The sequence below is a fragment of the Leopardus geoffroyi genome, chromosome A2 (genome assembly GCF_018350155.1).
Source record: "Leopardus geoffroyi isolate Oge1 chromosome A2, O.geoffroyi_Oge1_pat1.0, whole genome shotgun sequence".
NCBI lineage: Eukaryota > Metazoa > Chordata > Mammalia > Carnivora > Felidae > Leopardus > Leopardus geoffroyi.
In genome coordinates this window covers 35542799-35568063 of record NC_059331.1, presented here as the reverse complement: position 1 = coordinate 35568063, position 25265 = coordinate 35542799, and the positions used below count along the sequence as shown (strand labels likewise).

At 41.3% G+C, this 25265-nt stretch overlaps 1 protein-coding gene and 1 long non-coding RNA gene across 5 annotated transcripts in view; one reads left to right on the top strand and one right to left on the bottom strand.

The window, feature by feature from the left end:
• The window catches only part of LOC123605842, a 28617-nt gene extending 10342 nt beyond the window's left edge, over positions 1-18275 (top strand). Inside the window, exons 3-5 of one of the 2 annotated variants that reach the window (XR_006715929.1) lie at positions 6909-6999; positions 9391-9553; positions 18190-18275. This is a non-coding gene — a long non-coding RNA (uncharacterized LOC123605842). Of the gene's footprint in view, positions 1-6908; positions 7000-9390; positions 9554-18186 lie in introns of both variants that reach the window. The other variant, XR_006715928.1, reaches the window with a different exon arrangement.
• Positions 1-25265, bottom strand: part of TAFA1 (TAFA chemokine like family member 1) — a 513047-nt gene that overhangs the window by 239546 nt on the left and 248236 nt on the right. The gene's annotated exons all lie outside the window — the stretch shown is intronic.

Below are 25265 nucleotides of genomic sequence, written 5' to 3'. Positions count from 1 at the left end.
GTTAAAAGTGTGATGCCAACACACGTGCCTGGCTCTCCCGGAGAGATGGTGTCCTCTTGTTCCGTCAGCATAAGGAGTAGAGAGTGCTTCAGCTGTCTCTCACGGGCTCACTCTTCTTTCTCTTGTACCCACCCTTCTGTTAAGAGTTTAATACTCCATGTTCTGATTGCTCTGCATTACTGCAACCTTGTGCTTGTCCCCTAGTCCCCAAAGAGTCCAGTGGGACAGCCGCAGGAAGATGTCAGCAACAACCTCTCCACTGCTCAATGCTCGGCGGGGGGGTGGGGGGGTGGGGGGGTGGGGGTAGATGGGACGTGCTCAGAAACTATTTGCTGATTGCAATTCACAAAATGCTTTCTGCAATTCCTAAATTTCCTGGGCTTTCTGGCCTTTTTTTTTTCCTCCCCTCCTGGGTCACCTCATTCATCCCAGTTAGCCTGCTCTAGGCTCTCCATTCCCTTTGTCTATTCTTTGCATATTAAGCATCTTCGGCTGTGCCAGCTCTTTGGTTCGCTCCAAATATTCTCTGTATCCGGTTTCTTTCAAACCCAGAGCTGCAACTTGAAGAACTGGGGGTCCTTTTATCTTTCTCTCTGGGCCCAACCTCAGTGATGAGCTCTTGGCCCACAGAGTCAGCAAGCTCCTCTTGAACAGCTCATGGGTACGTCAAGCTCTGTTTCAAAAAAGGGACTCATTGGGGTGCCTTGGTGGCACAGTCGGTTAAGCATGACTTCGGCTCAGGTCATGATTTCACGGTACGTGAGTTCGAGTCCTGAGTCATTGACGACTCTGTGGTGACAGCACAGAGCCTGGGGACCGCTTCAGACTCTGTGTCTCCCTCTCGCTCTGCTCCTCCCCACCCCTGCTTGCGCACGTGTGCGCTCTCTCTCTGTCTCTCTCTCTCAAAAACAAACATTAAAAAAACATTTTTTCAAATGGACTCAATAACTCACCCCTCATCCCACCCTAACACTTTATTATTATTTTTGCCCTACTTATTTCAGTCACCTAAGTCATAAAAGTGGATTTCATTTCTAAAATTCAACATCTGGGCATTATTCTTGTTTCATTTGTTTGCTGACCCTTTACTGGGTGAAATATTTAATGCCAGTCCTAGACACCTTACCATTTTACCTTGAGTCATGATACTATCATCCCCCCTAATGATATAAGCCCCTAATATCATTTAGCAACTAGCTCATGTTCAGTTTTCCCCCAATGACTCAAAAATATCTTCAGTTTTTTTTTAATATTAGGATCCAAACAAAATCCACATAAATTGCATTTGACTGATATGCCTATTAAAAAATTTTAAATCTGTGAGGGGCGCCTGGGTGGCACAGTCGGTTGAGGGTCCGACTTCAGCCAGGTCACGATCTCGCGGTCCGTGGGTTCGAGCCCCGCGTCGGGCTCTGGGCTGATGGCTCAGAGCCTGGAGCCTGTTTCCGATTCTGTGTCTCCCTCTCTCTCTGCCCCTCCCCTGTTCATGCTCTGTCTCTCTCTGTCCCAAAAATAAATAAACGTTGAAAAAAAAATCTTTAAAAAAAAAATTTTAAATCTATGATAGTTACCTCTTACCCCGTTTTTTCATGTCCCATATTTGTTGAAGAAAGTGGGAATTCAGAAAGTTTTTCATAAAAATCAGTAATTTCCTGTGTCTATCTTATATTAATAAATCTCTTCTAGTACAATAGACAGGTGATTTGGAGTTTTTTGAGGCATAATGTGGATATGACAAAATCTACAAATCTTTAAAGCACATAGGCATACATTTCACACACACACACACACACACACACACACACACACACACACGCGTTGAATACTGGCACCACCCAGATCAATATTTAGATCATTTTTATCCCAACACTTCTTGTGCCACTTTCCAGTCATCAGCTGTCCCCCCAGAAGCAAACACCATTCTGACTGCCATCAGCATAGACTGGTCCTTGTACTTCACATTAATGAATTTATACATTATGAACTATTTTGTACCTCACTTCTTTTATCAATCTTAACAGTTTTTGAGTTTCATCCGTGCTTCTCAATGTATTTGTAGTTTATTCATTTTTATTGCTGTGCAGTTTTCTTTTCTTTTTTTTTTTAATTTTTTTTTTCAACGTTTATTTATTTTTGGGACAGAGAGAGACAGAGCATGAACGGGGGAGGGGCAGAGAGAGAGGGAGACACAGAATCGGAAGCAGGCTCCAGGCTCTGAGCCATCAGCCCAGAGCCCAATGCGGGGCTCGAACTCACGGACCGCGAGATCGTGACCTGGCTGAAGTCGGACGCTTAGCAGACTGCGCCACCCAGCCGCCCCGACCTATGTTTTCTTAATGACTCCCAGTTTTCTAAAGTGGTTTACCGTTTGACATTCTCACCAACAAAACACGAACGTTCCAGTTACTCCACAGCTGCACCAACACTTATTATCAATTTTTAAAATTTTGGCCATTCTGAAAAATTTGGTGCAGTGACTGGTGAATTTACAGTGCTGGCATTTATTTTTAATTCCCACAGTGATGGAAAAAATTAATAATCCAACAACTTACATAAGTGTTTAGACTTTAATAGGAACACAGTCTTCTGAGTTGCATCTTCTGACATCAATAAAGTGTAATTAAGGTTGTTGGCTGAAAAATATATAAAGACTAAAATCTCATCAAACTTTTTCCTCTTTCAAAATTCTTTGACTGATGTGGGCACCTATGAAGATTCAATATCAAAAGCCTAATGTCAACCTGGCCAGTTACAAATAATACCACGTGGTGGATGTGGAATAACCAGAGAAATCTCAGTCCCGGCTTCTTGTTCAAGTTGATATGTTCATCTTGTAACTTACAGCATTTACCTAACAAGATGTGTGAAACTACTCAACCATTCATTCAAGAGGATTCAGCCAATAAATGAGTATTTTGCAAGATGTGCACCTATGCAATGTATAAAAGTTAATAGCAAACGAAAACAGCTGCATGCCCTTGAACCCAGGAATGAACACTCATTGCTGCTTTATAGTAGGGAGAGGCAAGCTGGGAAGGAAAGTGACATTAGCCAAGTATTTATAATGTGTCAAGACCTTTGTTGTTAAAATTGTTGTAATATGCAAGAACCTTAATGTATATATAGTCTTAAATCTAATTCAGTCATCACTAAAATATATCAAGGTGGGTTTTATTATTCCATTTTACTGAGAATGAAACTGAGGCTTAGAAGCATTTAGAAGCTTTTACTGTAAATGCCTGGGCCAGAATTCACCCAGAAATATAGGAATGCCATGGAGTTTTATCTTCTAAGGAGGATGCAGATTTTATTAAATTTAGAGATAATATTAAAAGTATGCATAACTTATCATAAAAAATTCTTTGCATATCCCACAAAGCAGGGCCAAGTGGCTTGGTGTATATAACCCTCAACAGTAATACTTAGGTATACTACAGCTTGAGAACCAGTATATTAGAGTAAAAGAAAGAACAAAAGATATCAGATACAGACTCAGGGCTCTCTGCCTTTTTGCATTTTAAGGTAGTTATAAAATCTCTATAGGTGAACAGTTATGGCAGGGTTTACTCATTTAAGTATCAATCCTCTCTAATCATAAAATAAATTACATCTGTCTGTTGCCCTGAGAATTAATTTTACAATATAGGAGAATCACAGGTGGAAGGAAGTTTATCTTCCAAAATCAACCAAAAGGTAAACTGTGTATACAATATGATTTTTTTTTATTCCTATTGCATTATGAATAAAACCAAGGTTCAGAGAAATTTGATATATATGCCCCAAAGTCTAGTACATATTGGACAGCCAACTGAACCCATTCACCTAATTGCAAGCTCAAAGTTGAAGGCTCTTTCCATGAATCAGCCGACCAGTGGTTTGGCTACAGTAGACCCAGAATCAGTTAACCAGGAATTTGATATACTTCAGACCGACTTCGTGAAAGAAAAGACCAGACAGCTTGTCTATGAAACTGTGTGCACTAGGCAAATACTTCACCCGCTAGAGAATGAAGGCCAACAATTTTCCTCTTCAAAGATGAAATGCTTTGGGACAGCTCCTCCCAACCTTGATGCTGCTGTGATGGTGCTGTCCAGGGGGCTGGCTGTGCTCCCCATATATGTACCTGGTTGTGGTTTCCATGACTTTGCTCTAACTACAATCCTTAAGATGGACATAACCTGCCATCTTACGTTACTAAGAAATTGCTACCTTCAGACTTAAAGAGGTAGCCTACACATCGGCAATGCCCTTAGAATAGTTTTCATTATCTTGCTGCATGAAGGGGTGGTTAGGTTGATTGTGATGAGAAGGAATCAAAGTAATGTCAGGCATATGATGTGAAGTTCTCACAGGATACCACCACCCAAAGATATTTCTTTGCTAAGTACAAGGAGATGCCCACAACTCTGCTTTATAGTACCAGGAAAGACAATAAATTAAATACAATACCGGGAAAGACAGCATAATCTGGCCAATTCTAAAAGAATCAGTGCTGGATCTGGAGAGCCAGTGGATAAATTCCAGTTCTACCAATCACGCAACTATCCTGATTCTCAGTTTCCTCATCTGTAAAATGGGGATAATAACTGCCCAATAACTGTAGCTGCCCAACAAGGTAGTTCGCAGGGTTATGTACAGATAACACACATACTATTCAGAATAGTGTCTGGTTCACATTAAGTTCTCAGGACCTGTCCATGATCATCACCATTAGGAAGAGGAAAGGAAAGAGAGCAAACTGAATTCACCCACTTGGGTGGATCAGATATATTGGTATTTTATTCTAATGGAAATCAAACAAGTAGAATGGTGGTGCCACAGACACATCCACTCTTTTAATTATCCTGAGTAAAAACTTTTCATGGAAGAAGTCAAATGTATCAGCTCCCACAGAACTATCACATGAAATAAAAGGCCCCCGTACCTTTAATTGAATTTTGGAGCTGATGACAGATTGTGTGAACAATGACCCAGAGGAATGAAAAATCTGAATATGAATTTTAAGTTGGTTGCAATTCACCTATATCACTATTGTACTGTAAATAAAGAGAATTCAATATAATTCCTTTCAAAGAAGCAGCTATCTGCTTTGTTAGAGTGTTTAATATGGAGATTGGGGCCCTCCCCAAATCAAAACATCTTAAGTAACTGATTCTAGGGCTTCATGTTACAGCATGTTTTCAGCATTTTTTATTCAAAAATCGCTAAAAATAGGGGCACTGGGGTGGCTCAGTCAGTTAAGCATCTGACTCTTAATTTCTGTTCAGGTCATGATCTTACAGTTGGTGAGTTCAAGCCCCATATTGGGCTCTGTGCGGACAGTGTGGAGCCTGCTTGGGACTCTCTCTCTCCCTCTCTTTCTGCTTCTCTCTCGCCCCCACGTTTCTCACAAAATAAATAAATAAAAAAGAAACCACAAAAAATGAAATTTTAATATGGCATAAAGATAATATCAAGGGCAAAATGGTGTAACAGGAAGAGTACTAAGTCAGAAAATGAAGGTTTTAGTCTCATAATATCATTTCTTTTTGTGCAACTTTAAGTTTCTTTGTAATGCATAAGGCTTCCAGGTTGCAATCATTGTCTTTAAACTTCCCAAGACTCAAATTAATCATCTGTAAAACCTCAAATAAAACATTTATCATGGTTATCATATAGACCTATTTTAAGAACTGAAGGGGACAATGTATATAAACTTGAAAATGCTAAAATCTTATAAAATATTTTCTTAGAAACTATATGGGTTTCTTATTCCTTAAGAATACTCCAAAAGAGTAAGAAATAAGTTGCCTAACAGCATCAAAATATTTCTAACCATCCCACTGTGCAGCAGGGGACAGATCACCAAATCAAGTACAGGCGTGCTCAATTCCTTTAGAAATGGAGGTAGAGATCTCTAGCAATGATCGTAAGGCTGACAGTCTATATCTAGGCATCCTTTTAACGAGTACGATATCCTGCCTAAAAGCCACTTTTTTTTTTTTTTTTTTTTTACCACCTGTGGAATTTCCTAATTCACTTACTAGGCTGAATTCATCAACACATATATGTTGAGGCTGTTTAACAGTGAACCACAAAACAGGGCAGAAAGAATGCCACTAACTGTGTAACTTACAAAGAGTGATTGCCAACCAAGGTTGTTAAAGGGATCAATGGTATTGAAAGAATGAGTTGTGGTGAGCGGAGTATTGACCATTGAAAAGAATGATGGACAATTACAGTCCCGGCCCAATATCAGTGTTAGAAAGGTCACTGCTGAAAGATGTCTCAGTTCCCTCTTTTAAAAGTCTTTTTATGCTTGATTACAGTTCTTTTTCCTTTTCACTATTCTGTTTTCTCAAGCAATCCTTTTAGAATCTTAATGACAGTGAATAGCACCATCCAGCAGATGGTAAACATATCACTTACATTATTAGCATTTCATAATTTTTACACCCTGTATAGAAAGCTATACAGGACGAGAATTTAGGAAAACAAGAATGCGGTGCAAGACTACAATTGGCACATGACTTAAAATGCAAAAACTACAGTTGTATCTCATTAAGGCTACAAACTGAAATTCCCCCAAAGTCAAAGAATGAACAAAGTTATGGTTCTCTGGGTGGTGTTCACTTCCTCTTGTCGTATATACTGTGTAATGAACAACATGTTGTATTATTCTTACAAACCTAGCTAATAATCGGCAATATAACCCATGTGCAAAACCCATACGATGATTACACGGAGGACCATCACCTTGGCATTCTTAGGCTTTGTGAGATTTCTTGTTGAGGGGGGAGTTTCCTATTGAGCAAATGTTTACATTTAACTTTTAAAAGGGAGAAAGCAGAGAAAGAAAACCAATCTTTTTCTTCTCTGACTTCCTATACAGGTAGATTATGTGTCATTGTATCTGTATCTTTCACCAGGTTTTCAGATCTAGAGAGATACGATCATCTCCAATTCAACTCCTGATTCATCTCTGCATAGCCCACAGCGTGCAACAGCATCATGTAAAAGGTCAATGCAAATACGTGTGTCTTGATAAGATGGATGGTTTGGAAAGGAACCAGATGAATCCAAGAAAGAACACCTGTGCATCATCTGTGGCATGTAAAGCAGCGGCTCCAACACTTACCTGTGCCCTCAAATTGACAAAAGAGTTGTCTGAAAGATAAATTTCCAGGCTCCACTCCAAACTCAGTGAATCAGGATTTGTCATTGGAGGGCCCTGGAATCTAATTTTTTTTAAATGTTTATTTATTTTTGAGAGATAGAGACAGCGAGGGGGGCAGAGAGAGGGGAGACTCAGATTCTGTGTCTGAATCTGTGACTCTGGCTTTGAGCTGTAAGTCCTGGTTTGGAACTCACAAACAGCGAGATCACGACCTGAGCCGAAGTCAGACACTTAACCAACTGAGCCAACCAGGTGCCCGTGAAGTCTAAATTTTAAGAAAAGTTTCGCAGTTCATTATTTTGTATCCAGTGTGGGCTTAGTCTGTGTAGTGATATTCAAGACTCTTTGAAACCAAGAAAGCCCTTCCTTCTCGGTCAGGCATCGCTGGCTGATTAACTTCACAAGCCTTCTTTCTATGGCAGTGTGGCCACTGAAGATCTACATACTGAAATTTGGTCCATGGACCAGTAATGCAACTGGAACCTTGTTGGAAAGGCTGAATCTCAGGCTACTCAGCAGACCCACTGAATACAAATCTGCATTCGAACGTGATCTCTAGTGATTCATTTGTGCAGCAATGGAAGCACTGGTCTAGAAAAATGTTAACGTGTAATATATAGACAGGTACCATCAGCATTGCCTAGCAGGTTATTAGAAATCCAGAATCGTAGGTGCTGCACCGAATGTACTGAATGAAAATCTATGGAGGAGGGATCTAGGAACATGTTTTTAACAAGCTCTCCAGGTAATGCTATGCATACTGAAGTTTGAGAACCATTGCTCAAGAGTCATAAGGATACACTGGGGCTTCCTGCAAAAAGATGTATAGCTCAATTAATAATATCTACCAAGGTACAGAAGGGGAAAGGTAATGAGATTCTTGCCACATATTTATTATCTCTGTGATAGAGAGAAAACTTGACTCGTGGATATGATGTTTCAAGACCAAATACATAAGACTGTGAAGAAATCAAAATTGGTACTAGGATGACAAGTAAAAGACGAACAACCAAACAATGATGACGACGATAACAATAACAACAACAACAAAGAGTGGAGAGGGAAATGGCAGGAAAAGCAAGCAAAGGATTAAACCCCATGCAGATAAAACAAGTCTGGCCATATATTGGTAACTGTTGAAACAGGATTATGGGCAATGAGAGTTTATTGTACTATTCATTCTATTTTTGAGTATCCATGATATTCTTCATGATAAAAAGTTTCAGGGGGCACCTGGGTGCTCAGTCGGTTGAGTGTCTGACCCTTGGTTTTGGCTCAGGTCATGATCCCAGGGTTGTGGGATTGAGCTTCGTGTTGGGTCTCAGTGTGGAGCCTGCTTGAGATTCTCTCTCTCTCCCTCTGCCCTTCTCCCCTACTCCTTCTGTCTCTCTTTCGCGCACGCTCTCTCTCTCTCTCTCTCTCTCTCTCTCTCTCAAAACACTACAAAATAAATCCATCCAGTGATACATTATTGCCTATGTTGTTATAAAACAATAATATTGATAACATCCATCATTGATGCAGATATGGAAAAGGAAATTCTCATATATTGTTGGGAGCATAAATGATTATGACTTTTTAGAAGGCAACTTGACAGTAATTATTAGAATGTTTAAAAATGTTTCATATGTATTGACCCAGCAATTCTATTTCTAGAATGCTTATGTACAAAAGAAGTCATCCATTTGTGTATGCATACAGTACAAAGATATACACTGTGGCCTTACTTGTTAACAATAATTTGGAGAAAGTCTATGTATCTACTCAGATGGGGAAGTTTAACAATTATAATATATTCACTGTGGGGACTATAATACAATTATTATTTCTAAATGGTTTAAGTCTAAACATATTGATCTGAAAGGTTGCCAATGATAGACTGTTGAGAAAAAGAAAAGGTCTACCATACCTTTTAATGGGAAGAAAAAATAACTTTAATGTGTGTGACTCTCTTTGTCTATACATAAGCAAGCATATGGAAGTTTAATCCCAAACAGTCGATGCTTATGTTAGGGAAAGAGAATGTCTACTTTTAGAAAGATGTATATCACTTTTAACTTTGTACAATTTCATATGGTTCTTCTCGCCTTTTGCATCTGGATTCACATGATAGTTCTAGGCAAGAGACAGAAATCTACATCACTGGGAAAATTCTTAAGTTCTGAGAGAGCTTGTTTACAGGGTCAGACTCACATGGCCCTTCCTTTTGCATTTTTTCCTTTACCTTCTTCCAGTTCAAAATCTGGATGAACATCTGAATAAAAGGGCAGCTGTTTTGTAAGCTTTGGACCAATGAATCCATGCTTAGCAATAGCACAAGAGAAAAACAAAGGGGCCTGGGTTCCCAGGGGAAGCGTGGACTCATTGAATCAGCCCTGAAGGGTTCAAACTTTTTATGTAAGTAAGATAAAGCCATTAATTTAATATTTTTCAGGTTTCTGCCACTTAAAGCCCAACAGTTCCTGGCCAAGCATTCCTTAACTACCCAGGTGTCCAGGTACATCTGGTATGAGTAGAGGCAGAATATACATACTAATATATATGCAAATAGGCTTCCCCTAAAGAGGTACCTGTACATCTGGTCCACCATGAATCTTGAGCCTTAGCACAATATCTGGCACATAATTTAATGAGGGAATAAATTAATCTATTAAAGCATAATATACATAGTTACCTCTAGATTGTGGGTTTATAGATGACTTTAATTTTCTTCTGTATACTTGCCTATATTCTCTGAATATTTAAGATTAGGGAAAAAAAGCTCTTTTTAAAAATTCTTAAATCTGTATGGGAAAACCGTATGGTACAGCTTTTTTTAAAATTTCTTTTTTAACGTTTATTTGTTTTTGAGACAGAGAGAGACAGAGCATGAACGGGGGAGGGTCAGAGAGAGAGAGGGAGGCACAGAATCTGAAACAGGCTCCAGGCTCTGAGCTGTCAGCACAGAGCCCGACGTGGGGCTTGAACTCACGAACTGCGAGATCATGACCTGAGCCAAAGTCGGACGCTTAACCGACTGAGCCACCAAGGTGCCCCCATATGGTACAGCTTAATGACAAAGTGGAACTGTGTTATTCCACAGAATACAACACATTGCATGTCAACTTTTTTTCTCCTCTTTCCCTCCCTCAACAAACTACTTAAAAAATAGAATAAAATTCTGATAAAACTCAATATGCCAGATGAATATTAGTCTGATCCCCCATCAGAATGATAAAGGAGGTTTACTCTACAATTATATTACATATTTATAAAGAAAAACTTTGAAAGTGGTTTCTTTTACAATGATGGATGTGTGAACACTAACCATAAAAAATCATAAAAAAATTAAGCATCTTTGTTTAGCTGCTGCTAAGAACATATGCATGATGTACAGTATTTCAATTCAGGGGACACATTTCTACACATTTATACCTCTCGAGAAAACTCTGCACACAAATCAGTTGAAACTCCTCCGGGTGGTACATATTCTGCAACATTTTACCAAGTGTCAGGGCATTAATACTTTTTTTTTAAAATTTTTTAATGTTTATTTTTTTGAGAGAGAGAGACAGTGTGTGAGCAGGGGAGGGGCAGAAAGAGAGAGGGAGACACAGAATCTAAAGCAGGCTCCAGGCTCCGAGCTGTCAGCACAGAGCCCGATGCGGGGCTCGAACTCACCAGCTGTGAGATCATGACCTGAGCCAAAGTCAGACGCTCAATAGACTGATACTGGCCGGGGCGCCAGTATTAATGCTGGGCACCCCGGCATTAATACTTTCATACCCGTTGTCTTAACTGGGCCATATGGCAATATCTGGAGTCACTGTGGGTTGTTACCACTGAAGGGGTGCTACCAGTTTCTAGTGGGCAGGGTGTAGCCAGGCTGCTAAGCTGAACAGAATTGTTCAGTCCAAAATATTAACCGTTCTGAGGCTGAGAAACCCTGATTTATATAATTTTTTCCCCCTGTCTTGTTACTTAGGTTCTATCTACCCTTCCAGGTAATTTGATTGCCTTGATTTCTAGATTTTTAAACATTGGGGTATTAGACTACAAAATGGCTGATGATTGTCAACATTTAAATGATTTCTTTCTAGTTTTAGAATTTTAACCCTAGATTTACGGCCACTTTATCTGAGAGATTCCTTTGTGAAACACATGTTTGCTGAGTGCCCGATGAGTCCTAGGCACTGTCGCAGGCACTGAGAGTACAGAATAGAGGAAACGTGGTCTCTGTGAAAGAGAAAAAGCCCCCACACCTCAGCAAGCAGGAAACCCAGACAGGTGACAGCACTGGCGAGCGGTAAAATTAATGAGTACACACTCAAGTCCAAATCCTAGTCAACCATTGCCTTCTATCTATTCATCAGACCCAACCACAGTCCTGCTTCCTGGTCTTTTGCACCTTCTAGCTCTTTCACTGAACGAACATCCTTTCTTCCCATCTCTCCTCTGCTGGGTCTTTTGCGCCATTCAGGTCTCCGCTCCAATGTCACTCTTCCCAGAGATATTCCTGTTTATCCTAGCTACTATCTCCTCTAAGCTTTCTGTGTCTCATTGCCCCGTTCCATATTCCTGCTCTAAAATTCTCTTGATTACTTGTATAGTGTTTGTCTCTCCGACGGTGACTTTTTATGACTTTTGGAAAAACGGCCCACAGTACTTCAAGGCCTGGGATGACGTAACATCTGAAGACATGGGTGGTCTTACTTGAAGCCCTCCTGCCTTCCTTCTTTCTCCCTCCTAGCCACACTGGTCTTGCTCTGCTCCTTCATCAGAGCATGCTGCCGCCCACAGCAGTAAAAGGCACACCACAGGGAATAGAGTCAAATGATATTGTAATAGCATCTTGCGGTGACTGATGGTAGCTACACTTGTGGGGAGCATAGCATAGTGTGTGGAGATGGGCAATCACTATGTCGTATACCTGAAACTCACGTGACCTTCTGCATCAACTGTATTCGAACAAATAAATTGAAAAAAAGAAAAACATACCATCTTTGAGCATTTGCCTAAAATTCTTCCCACCTCCCCCTGGCAGGTAACTATTCATTCTTGAGCAGTTTTCTTTTCTTTTTAAAGTCTATTTACTTTCAGAAAGAGACACAGCATGAGCGGGGGAGGGGCAGGGAGAGAGGGACACACAGAATCCGAAGCAGGCTCCAGGCTCCCAGCTGTCAGCATGGAGCCCGATGTGGGGCTTGAACTCATGAGCCGTGAGATGAGATCATGATCTGAGCCAAAGTTGGACACTTAACCGACCGAGCCACCCAGGCGCCCCGAGCAGTTATCTTTAAATGTGACTTCTTCCACTATCCACCAAGGGCTGCCTTCCATGTTTCTCCCCACTTATTACATTTTAATTATTGGCTTCTTTTGGCTGCCTTCTCTTTTAGGCGCAAGCCCTATCAAGACAGAACCCCAGTTCTTAGGCTATATGCTCAACAGATGCACACTGATTAACTTCCTCCATCCAACATCCTAAAACAGGTTTTGAAAAATTAAATCTAATAGAATATTTAATAACACTTACCTTGTCTGCTTTGCTCAAGGAATACTAACTAGGCACACACCTCCAAGGTGTTTCCACAGATTACATGCGGACTAAATATTAATTCTGCAACATTAACAAAACTGTGAAAAAGGTCCTTTGCTAAGAGAATCACTTCCGGAGAATAGAACTCAATGAGACAAAGAAAAAAAAAAGACAAAAAGAGAAAGCGAGCATGCACACATGGTCATAATCTCACTGAATTGAAGCAGGAGCCCATAACTGAACTTTCTAAGGCTAGTGACACACACGCCCCATGGGGAAAAACGCAAACACTAAAAGCCTCTGCGCTCTTGTGAGGTCCTGATGATGTGATTTATGGGTAGTGTAACTATCCAGTCCCCCAACGTCCTCCCAGTACAAAATATTGCCTCCCACAGCAATCCAGACCAACTCCTCGAGAAGCCAAAGCAGGCTGTGTCTTGTCCTTGAGGATATTAGTTACAGAACGATTTTTGCAAAGCGCGCCGTGAAGCTCACATTGATCTGCCAGCAGCATTTGAATCTGCAAGCAGAAACGAACTTTGGCTTTTCTTGAATGTATTGGCATCCCGCACTGTTCTGCTCTTCATTTTTATCTGAACGCCAGAAAGAAAACGTCGGAGGAGGTGTGGAGAGTGTTCTCTTTCTAATTCTTTATTTAATAAAACTTTCATCACAGCTCTTTTTACTCGTTTGCACCTCTCCATGAAAACCATCATCCTAAACACCCCCGAGTGAAACTTAATTAACCTATAATCTGGATTTAGGAACTTTATAGTCTGCATTTGGAATTGGACATTTGTTTGTGTACCCGAGTTACCATTGTTTGAAGTCACTGCAACTGGAAAAGAGAGAAAATAACACCATTTCGAGGCCAGCCAACCCGCGCAGTTCTCAAGAGGATCCACGCTAATTTCTTATTCTTTGGTGCATCAATATTCCCACACTGTTGCCTTGGGGAAGGTCTGGGAAGCTGGTCAGAGCAAATCACCGCATCTGACCTAAGCCAAACAGATTTGATAGAAGGGTTCATCTGGCTTAGAGATATTTATAAACTAGAATAAAATGTTGATCTAGGAGAGTCCTTAGAGATTGTATTCTTCATGCCCTTATTACAGTGAAACGGAGCTCCAGAGATCGAAAGTGATGCAAACAAGTGACATAGACACTCTTAAGGCTGCAAGTTTCTTCTTGTGGGTGACAACGTCACACATCCTGCCCCCTCCAGTGTAGCCCCTGTCTCCTTAGGGGATTTCTCTAACAGCTTTCTAACTGGTATCTTCTCTACCAAACTCTTGCTCCTTCCCTACAGTACCAAGAGTGGTGTTAAAGATAAGTCAACTTGTTTCTTGCAACCGTGTCTCAATGCACAAAAAAGCAAAAACAAAAATGAAGCAAGCTCTTGTCAACACTACAAGATCACATATGATATGGCCCCTTCCTTTCTGCAATTACACAGTTTTTCCCTGACTAACCCTGCTTCAGCCCTGCTTGTTCGGTTCTTCAAAGATATCCAGACTGCACTTAACTCAGGGCCTTTGCACTTCCTTTGCCCTCTGTTGGGAATGCTCTTCTCTTTCTCCTTTGCCTAGTTGAATTCTTTTTACTCTGTATCTCAACTTAGATCTCACTTCCTTTTATAAGCCTTGCTATAGGAAAATCAGGCTGCCTTAATTAGTAATATTTCTGTTTCTCTTGGTCTCTCTCTTTCCTTCATAGCAGGTAGCAAAATTTGTTATTATTTTGCCATCACATAGTTTTACCCCCCTTCCCCCAATTAAAATATAACCCCTGTCCTGAGCAAAGAGCAAGGGACAGAGCAGGCACTCAGTTCATCCTTGTAAGATAAAAGCATGAATGGGACTTGGATCCAAAGCTCTCACCTCCCAACCCAGTGCATATCCAACGGTGGGAAGCTGAAAGTATTAAAATAAAGGCTATTTCAAATGTTATCTGTTTCAGCCACTACCAACTCATTGTTTAGCTTGATGTCAAGTTTAGCTCTGTTTCAAAAACATTCACCACATTCTTACTGTAAACAAAAACTAAAGCTACCACAAGTTTTTTACTGCAAATCTTTTGAGTTTTAAAGTCTGAAGGGGTCCTAAAGGTTGTATTTGGAATCTCTTGTTTCATAGATGAGGAACCTACAGCGAAAAGGGATGCATTCCCATAAGTGTCACAAAAAAACGGCTGCTTAGGCTTTTAGTTCAACACGTAGTCTGTTTTTTAATCCAGAATCCCCCCAAATAGAATGAAGGTACCATTTGTCCAACTTGCATGGAATTATTAGGGTCCATTTATTACACCAAGTAGTCATATACTTACTGATCGCCAATTGTTTGTGTCCTTGTCGTATGCCAAGTCCTGTGTTTTATGTTTAAGGGGCTTGATATGACTAGACCCCCATGCTTCCTGTTACTTTATCATAGTCACTGAAGAGATGAGGAAACCGAGGTTTAGCAAGCAAAGCAGGTCCCCAAGCAGGAGAACAATCGGAGGCCATATTGGTGCCAAAGCAGATGGTTTCAAGCCCCCCTCTTCTCTCCCTCTTTGAAGGGCACTCTAGTGGCACCTGGGAGCTGACACGGGTTTCCAGAGTGCTGTGCTTTATTACAAAAAAGCAGCTTTTCACCTGGTGAGAATAAGGCTCTTGTCACGGAAAGTGATTTTTATCCTTGGCAGAAAGCGAATGCGATACAAAGCCGTATTTCACTGTGCTCAGAGCTTGGATCTCCTCATACATCTCCATAAGTCAATAGGATTGGGGAAAGAGAATTTTCCCCTGGGCATCTACTTAGAGTTACAGAGTGCAAATAGCTATATACTTGGAAATCATTTAGCCACATTTCCATCATTTGAGTAAAACCCTCTGGCTGGCATCATATCCCCAATTCTGAGGTGAATAAGCTTATTGTATACATTTATACACACACACACACACAAGTATAAGAGTAAAATCTACTATGGAAAGTGACAAAATACTGGTAGGTATAATCCTCCACCCCAACTTCTCAACTCTTAACCCTTTGGAAGCTGTCAAGTATTTGCCAAAAACACCTTGTCTCTGACAGACATCAGGCACTCTTTCTTGTCAAGGCTTGGATTCTCTCTCACCCAAGTTTCTTTTAAGGAATATATCACTTTTATTCCCTTTTAGATCTTAGAAATCAGTTCTTTTTCCTGCCCATAATCCATTCTTTCTTCTTGAAATAATACCCTGATTTTATTAGAGATATCGTCTTTATCACATTCTCAGGGATGTAGCGTGCGTGGCCCGGGTCTGGCCAATTAGAAGGAGACAGTTCCATCCCCCGGACTATTATTGGTTCCTGGACAAATGTGTGACAAAGCTAGGCCTACAAAACTCCATCGCAGGACTTCCATGGGTCTGTGCTTGGAAAGCAGGTGTTCTTTGTTTCATTGGAGTTTTATGCCGTGGTGGGAAATATAGCTGGAATGGATCGTGGCCCTCCTTCTACCAGTGGAGAGATCTTTCCTGAGATGGAAACCAAACCAGAAGAAAGAAACATCAAGAGATGGGGAGGAAGAGAGAGCAAGAGAGGCAGGCTGTGGAACAGGACACTGATCCCCTGAATCGTGCCATGTCCCAAACCAGCCGTATCCTGTGAATTGCAGTTATTCAACCCAACATATTCCACGACCACCACCCCCTGCCTTTTTTTTTTTTTTTTTTTTTTTTTTTTTGGTTTAAGCAGTTTTACTTGGGTTTGTATTATTTTCAACAAAGACTCTTGATTCATATAGATCAAAAATCAATGCTTTTAAGAAGTCTTCAATAAAAACAATACTTTCTGTTCTTTTCCCATCATTCTGAGCTCATTTTCTAAATGGCTCATATAAGCTAAATGGCTAATGTGCTTCCCTAATGAATTTTGATTGAGGGTTGACTTTCCTCTACTGTTTAATCTATGATATGTCCCACAGCTGCTGGTGGGTTAGTCTACCACACCTCCCAGGAAATAGTTACTTTTGATCTTTCCACTAGAACCTTCATCCAAAGGATCAACACCAATGTTAGAAGCTCCACGCCAAGTAGAAACCTACTTGTGGTTGAATCATTTGGCAGTTCCACATTGCATTTTCATACTTGGCCCACAGATAACCCTGACCTCTTGAAAAACCCTTGGTACCAACAGGAGTCAAGTTCCAAATGATTGTACTGACGGGGAAATCAGTGCTGCATGAAAACACTAAGACACTTGTATATACACTGAGCATTGTCTAACTTTCCACATACAGTAACATTAAATACTTCCTAATTCCAAGTACAGACAATGTTAGAAATGTTGGAATGGTCTCTCCTCTTCTTCCTAAATACAAACACACCAAATGTGGGGCGCCTGGGTGGCTCAGTTTGTTAAGCCTCCGACATCGGTTCAGGTCATGATCTCACGGTTCATGGGTTCGAGCCCCATGTCAGGCTCTGTGCTGACAGCTCAGAGCCTGGTGTTTGCTTTAGATTCTGTCTCCCTCTCTCTGCCCCTACCCTGCTTGCTTGCTTCCTTGCGCGCTCTCTCTCTCTCTCTCTCTCTCTCCAAAATAAATAAACATTAAAAACCCACACCAAATGTGACAAGAATCACCTCAAAATATTAACCGCTTACATCTGAACTCCTGTGTTCTGATGCTTGCTAACCCTCCACTGAGGCCATCCACAAACCCATCTAGGCACCTACTACTTTCAAACTTCCTTTAACCAGGGGTTTAGAGAGGTTACCTTAGACAGCAATAGAGAATAGACTGAAATCCACTTCTGCTGGAATCTAGAAGTCTTGGAGCCACTTCAATTCTGTACCACAACAGAGGGGAAGAATACATTTGGATGTGGTTCCTGGAAACCTTTTAGCACTGGGGAAGGGCATCAGACTTCCCAGAGTTGAGATGGGAACTATTTCACCAAACGAAGATCTGAGCGAACAAGTTCTGGCACGGCCTTTGGTTTTGTTAAAAATCGGTGACCTCTAAAAGCACTAGAAACGAGTGGACCCCTGTCTTGAAGTTTCCCAATGCGTAATCCCAGAGTCTGCCTCACGGTCATCTCCAGGAACGCTGATAAAAAGGAGAATCCCCAGCCTCATCCTCATCCTACACTTACTGAATCCGAATCTGTATTTCAATAAGACCCCCAAGTGGTGCAAACGCACACCCAGATTTGCAATCAACTGGTCTGGGCCAAGCTATCAGTGTGTGGTCCTTAGAAGAGCTGCATGAGCATCAATGAGAACAAGGCTGGCAGATGTGGAAGAAAAAAAGAAAGGAAGGGGGAAGGGAAGGAGGGAGGGAGGAAAGTGGAAGGTAAGGAAAGCAAGGGAGGAAGAAATATTCACATTCGCTGGAAACTTTCACATGCCTGGTGTAATGGGAGATTAGAATTAATGTTAGTTCAGTCAGGCAAGACAGCTTAGGGTAATGAGTTAGTGTCAGCCACTCTGAAAGTTTACATCTTTTTCAATTATCATGATTACTCAACTGACTGGTTTCTTTCTAACAGCAGGAAAGGGCAAGGAGCAAGCCAGAGAAGCAACAATAGCAGCCCCTACAGCATATGCATAAGGAAAGCAGAGTAGAAATGTCAACCAGGTAAGAGGTGGGTATTTTTAGGTTTCTGGAAGAAAACCGAAGGGCTTCATTGACCCTCTTCTCCCACCCATCAGGGTGTCTGGCCACTGGCCACTGTTCATTCTTTTCCTTTCTATCCCTTTCACCTTTCATTTCCTTCGCCCTATTTTCTCCCAGTGTGGGGGAACAATGATGATAATGGCCATCAAAGAGAGGTCAAGTAGCAGAGGAAGAAAATGCCTCAGGAGCTCTAATATTTAGCTGACAATTGAACTGCCCCCCCCCCCACCCCCACCCCCACCCTCAACTTGTCAGCACCACATTGCACTGAGTCACCGGGGCCAGGCAGTTTTGGTCTCTGGTTTGGATGTGCTAAACCTCCAAATGTCAAAGTTAAGGCAACACCTTAAAATATATCTCTTCTTGTTGAAACTGAAATGGCGTTTTCTCCCCTCTTATTTTCTTACATTCCTGACCCGGCTGTCCTTTTTTTAGAACATTGTCTTTCGGTGCCAAAACTTTAGGCATCTTCTCGAAATAAGAAGGACACGTAATGGCTGTCAAAGACTTCAGAACTTTATTTTTGGAGCTGGTGTCATAAAAGAGAGCGACAAAATGATGCTGAAAATATGTCTCACCTCTTACCTTTTCCACACGGTCAGAAAACTTCAACACAAAGAACAAGCCAAACGCACTGTCTGGACTGCCAGTGGCAAGGGACCACAGCCCTTCTAATGAGTTCATGACTGTGAAAAACTCCAGAACTGAGTCATCTTAGCCAGTTCGTATTCCTAGTAGCACCTCGTAGCCCTAATAACATCTGACAATTGTCTAGCAGAGATGTATCTCATGCCAGTAGTCTTCCTACTGCGGACGACTTACTGGAAGAAACAAGAAGGAGACAGGGAAATAGCCCTCAGAGGAAAAGAAAAGGCAGAATTGAAAAGTGACATACACAAAGAGTAACGTAAGGGTTTGGATCTCCCCACCCCCACCCCTTAAACATTAGAAAGGAAATCCTTCAAGCAACCTGTGCAGTGGAGAACAAAATTTCCAGGAGTTACCAGAGAAACCTTGCTGTAATCGAGAATCCTTTTGTGAGGAAGAGTCCCCACAAATTTGCTACACAAATTCACTTACATCGAGGTGGTGACAGAAAGCTTTCCATCCAGAGCAGGGGGACAATTCTTGAGACCTCTAGGTACACAGGCTCTAGAGTCCCACGGTTGAGCTTCAAGTTTTGCCTTCAGACTCGATTTTTTGGTAAAGCTGGTATGAGTAACTTCAGCTTTTGGAGCTCAGATTCCTCATATGAAACGACAATAGTTTACCCACCGTAACGCAGACGCAGGATCGTTTTGTTTGAATAAAATAATACATGCAAATTGCTTAGTAAAAAGTATGGGTGTAGAAGTCTTAATCTATGTGTCCCAGTGTCCCAGTTTATACCAGGGGGTGGGAACACATGGTTACCCCGAGGAGAAATTCAGCTCTTTGTTAATGTACCCCTGGGAAGGAGGCTCATTCGCATGCAGGAAGACTATCCCTGGGAAATCTGTTTTCACTGGCACCCAATGCTCCCTGCATCTTTGGGAATATTCACAGGAGAAACTGAGGTGTATTCATCCACAGAAGCCTCCTTTGCTTGACTAAACCCAAGAGTGGATGTGCCCCACTAAAAACCAGTCAGGCGGGACACATGGCTTCAGATTATGGCAATAAGCCAATTAAAACCACATGCTTACGCCTGGGAGCTGGGCAGCATCCCCTAGGGAAGATGGTTGCAGAAGCCAGATAAGCTGGTGGACAAAGGTGGCCCGATTCTCTGGCCTTCCTTTCCTATTCTCTGCACATCCCCAAGCATCTAGAAACCGCACTTCCCGCTCTAGGTCTCCTGGAATGATCCGTGCTCCCAATCCCTAACCAAGAACGGACAGCCCTGTGTTCTAGAAATGCAGCATTTCAAACCTGGAACAAGTGTGGTAAAGGAGAATAGCAATCCTGGGCACGCCACGGAGGTATAAAGATTCAACACACTTCCGTTTGTGAAAGCTCTTTGTAAACCTTAGAAAATGAGCCAAATGTCAGTATCACTAGCAGTGGAAGTGAAGGAGGCAGAGATCTACTTAGGGTCAGTCTATCCGGACCTCCTCCTCGAGGAAAGGACATGAATTATGTTTCTTATAAAACCTTTAACTCCACAACACACATCCTAGAGATCTCTCCAATTAAAGAGGTTTTCTATCTCCCTCTCATTCCATTAAGCCCCAAATCAAACTTCACTCTTCACCAATGGCAGGGACACCCTTACTCCAATGGTGTCAAAATTTAAACGACCATCCTGGCTGTAGCTGAAATCGCGCCCCATGAAAACGGTGACTTTCCACTTCTGTCTCAATTCAGCCCCAGCGGTGACCACTTTTCTTTAATGTTGTCCTTATCACGGGTGCTTTCTTTTCCCTACAAAGGAAATGTTTTATGCCCTTAAGTATAGCAGCTTGGCATGTGCAAGAGGAGTAAGAACTTGCTGACTGCATCTGGGGAGTCTCATCTGACGGCGCCGGTCAATTTAGAAACTTAAGACGTTAGCATTCCACCGACTGTATAATTTTTTTCTTCTCAATATTCAGACCTTTTACTTGAAGGTAGAAACCCTTTAAAATGACATGTGAGAGGTGTGAAGTGTCCCGGAGAAATAGCTCAATGCTATTGGGCCTGGCACCTTAATGAGCCACGTCAGGGCCAGGTGGTCCAGACCCTTCTAAAGGGCTGGTTTAGCTTCTCTGTCACTCAGCAGCGCTTGTAGACCATGGGAGGGAAGGGACTTGGCTGTCTTGGGCCAGCTCTGGAACAAGCCTCACAGAGACAGCTCCTTCCAACTGGCTGCGAAGCTGTGTTTTCATGTTCATGTGATCTTTCTGAGGACTGAAGATGAACTCAGTAAGTTCGGGCTTCACATCGCATCTGTGCCCCAGAAAAGTTCCTCTCCCTACAGGGACAGATCAAAACATCCTTCTGACATTTCAGAATTCATAGAAATTCCCACTGGGAACATCAAGTGTGATGTGGCCAAACCTTGCCAGGAGTCAATAGGCCGGTCTTGGTGGGATGCTGGGTGAGTGTGCTAAATCATCTTTAATTAACGAATGAGTTGCCCTTGATGGTGGGGAGTCATTTTCACATGAAAAGACCTCTCAAATTAGGTTGATGTTGGAGGCAGCAGGGCCAGGGCCCCTTTGGAATACACAGGGAGCATGCTGCGGTTAGATTTCCTAGCAAGAAATGATTAAGACAAAGAGAGTGAAATCAACACATGTTAATAATGGCTGAGAAAAATTAAATAGGAGATTGTGATCTAAGTGAACAGAGGCTCAGAAAGGGTTTCTGATGAGATTCTTTTTTAAAAAAAGCTTTCGAGTTAAACAGAACCGTGATGAGGGGAAAATAAAAATTGGAAGGATGGAAACTATACTAAATTGAACATGTTTCTTGCATTGCCAGTTAAGCAGCCCCGGAATTTCTAACTTCAATATTATATAAAAATGCCCCCAATTTTTATGTACATTTTCATAACACATGCTAATTTTATACAAGGGCCATATGTTATTATAGGAGCTCTTAATAATTATCGATAAAGTCTTACCATCTTTTTTCAGCTTTACTGAGGTATAATTGGCAAATAAAATTATAAGATATTTAAAATGGACAACCAACATGATGGTCTGGTGTTTGTATATATTGTGAAGGGACTCCGCCCAGTAGGTTAACATAACTATCACCTCACACATCAACCTTTACTTTTTTTCTGGGTTGAGACATCTAAGCGCTACTCTTTTAAGCAAATTTCAACTGGACGTGCAGTGTTATCAACTGTGTATCGTCGCTACATTATACGTTACATCCTCACACCTTATTGGTAATCTGCAGATTCTTATTCAGTGAGTGTGGGGTGGGGTCTGGGATTCTGAGTTTCTACAAAGCTCCCAGGTGCTGCTCGTGTCTGGACTATGTTTTACATGGAAAACATGCTAGGATACCTTTGATGATATCCAAAGCAAAACATGGCCTGACATCGGAGGAGAAGGCTTCCAATGTTAGGCATCAATTTACAAAGTTATTACAAGACTCTGAAATCACACCATCCGCAGCTGGTATTTCTTGTTCTGTGGAATAGCATTATCAGAAATTTTGATTTGCAAATATTCACTGAACGCTAGATTCACCATGGCAACCACTCAGTTAAACAAAATGACTAAGTCACATCAGTTTCTTATTATTCTGGAACAAAATATTTTAAAGAAAATACTCTGTAACAGAAAGCCAATTTTAAGTTTGTTTGTTTTTAAACAGAGACAATATAACATACTCCTAAGAATCAAAACAGTCAACAACATGCCATACAGGACCCCTGACCAATCAGAACCAACATGTTGCATCAACTTAAGTCATGGTATACTAGCTAGGCAACCAGGGTATATTAGCTAAACGTAACTCCTGATTTCTAACCCACTTTGGTTATTTTTTTTTTAATTTTAGAATTATTTTAGGTTAAATTTTTTTTTTTTAACATTTATTTATTTTTGAGACAGAGAGAGACAGAGCATGAACGGGGGAGGGTCTGAGAGAGGGAGACACAGAATGTGAAATAGGCTCCAGGCTCTGAGCTGTCAGCACAGTGCCCAACGCTGGGCTCGAACTCACGGACCGCGAGATCATGACCTGAGCCGAAGTCGGCCGCCCAACCGACTGAGCCACGCAGGTGCCCCAGGATTATTTTAGGTTAATAGAGAGTTGCAAAGCTACTACAGACAGCTCCTGCATATCCTTTATTCAGCTTGGCCTAGTATTAACATCCTATATAATCACAGTTCATTTGTTAGAACTAAAAAATTAACAACAGTACATTACTGTTGACTGAACCAGAACTGCCTTTGAATTTAACTAGCCTTTTCCCTTTTGTCCCTTTCTTCCCCAGGATCACACATTTAGTACATGTGTGTCCTTTGTCTCCTCTGATTTCTACCGTTTCTTTATCTTTCCTGGTTTCTCATGATCTTCAGAGTTGGGAAGAGGAATTTTGTAAAATGTCCCTAAAATTGAGTTTGTTTGATGTTTCCTCCTGATTAAGTTGGGATTCTGAGTTTGGGGGAAGGATATCAACCAGGTGGAGTGTCTTTCTTATCCCACCATGTTGGGGTGCATGATATGAATGCTTTACCATTGGTTATATTTACCTTGATCACTTGGTTAAGACAGTGCCTTCCAGGTTTAGCCACTGTAAACACAGTTATAATTTTTTACCTTTTTTCCTACCATTTATATGCTATTCTTTGGAAGCAAGTCATTAAGTTCATCCCATACTGTAGGGGAAGGGTAGCCAACTTTTAGAGGAAACTAAGAGTCCCTTCTATGCCCACTCTATGAAGATAGATCATTTCTTCTTCTGCAAGATGGCAATTCTAAAGGTAATTAACTCAAAAAGTTATTGTGATGAGGAAATAAAATCATGAGTGTTGTGCCCTTGGCTCAGGGCTTGGCACACAGTAGGTGTTCATTTGTCCACGCATTCACCGATTCAACTATTCATTAAGCACCAATCATGCCTGAGGCAATATCCTGGGTATCCAAATACAATGTTAAATACCAACCAACCAATCAACCAAAAGACACAGTCCCTGTTCTTATAGAGTTAATTGTCTACTGGGGAAAACAGATGTTAAACAAACACAGAGAAAAATGTAACACTACTAACGGAAGTAAGTTATACAAAGGAAAAGATCAGTATGCTTTTCAGAAAAATAGATTAATGATGGGGAGACTAATTTAAATTCTAGGGTAGGGTGGCTGGGCTTCAAAGAAGTGCTCTCTAGGAAAGTTATATTTAGCTGAGATCTGACGGATGAGCAGGAACGAGAGGTAGGAAGTACAAATGGAAGGTGTCCCACATAGGAGAACAGCATGTGCACACGTACTGTGGCTAAAAATACTTCATGTATTCAAGGACCGAGGGAAGGACAGTGTGGTTAAAGGCAGTGAGCGAGGCAGGACGGGACATGAAGCGAGAGAGGGAGGCAGGAGCTTGATGCATTCTGTTTACCCCAAGTCCAAGAAGTGAGTATGCTCAGCATGGGAGTGACACGAGGTGGTCGACAATCCTCAGTAATCAGGTGGGCTGCAGTGTGAAAAACAGACCAGAGGAGGTACAAAGGCATTTGGGAGATATGGCTAATGTGGGCAGAGCAGAGATGGTGGCAGCAGAGAGAGGGAGGGAGAAGTGGATGGACCCACTCGATAAACACATCAACAAACATCAAAACTCCGACAACCCTCTTTTCCCCTATTACCCAGCTTGATTTACATTGTAATTAACCCTCCAGTTAAATTTGTTGTCCTCATATTCCAAAGTCTCCAAAAAGCATTCTTCACGTCAAGTTCATGCACATGAATTTATAAATGAGACTATATGCATGAAAACATTCAAAAACAATTATACAAATGCTTTCAATGCTATCTTTATTTTTTATGGTAGACACTCAAGATGTTTAACAGTGAGTGCAAAGTAATGGACAGAGACATTATTTTCTTAAGGACACAGTAACAACTCATAAATAACACCGCAGGTGAAGCATCATTTAAAGATGTGACTTTAACTACAATGTGAGGAGATAGGTACAATTATCATCCCCACTTTACAGATGTGATAACTAAAATACAAAAATGTTAAATACCCTAATCAATGTCTTGATCTCACAGTTTATCTACATGCTCTGACACATCTCAGGGCTAAGGGAGTTTGGGTTTGACAGAATACTTGGCATTTCCCTGTGGCTAAAGGAAGAATTAAAGAAGTATATTTTTAAAATGTGGCAACGCTTTAGCAACCATGCCCTAAAAACTCCTGAGACCGAGTGAGATTGAAAGACCAAGTGAGAATAAAAATTCTTGTATTCTACTCCACAACTGAAAAAGCTGTTATTATGCCACAACTTAAAGGTAGCTGGAGGTAGCCAT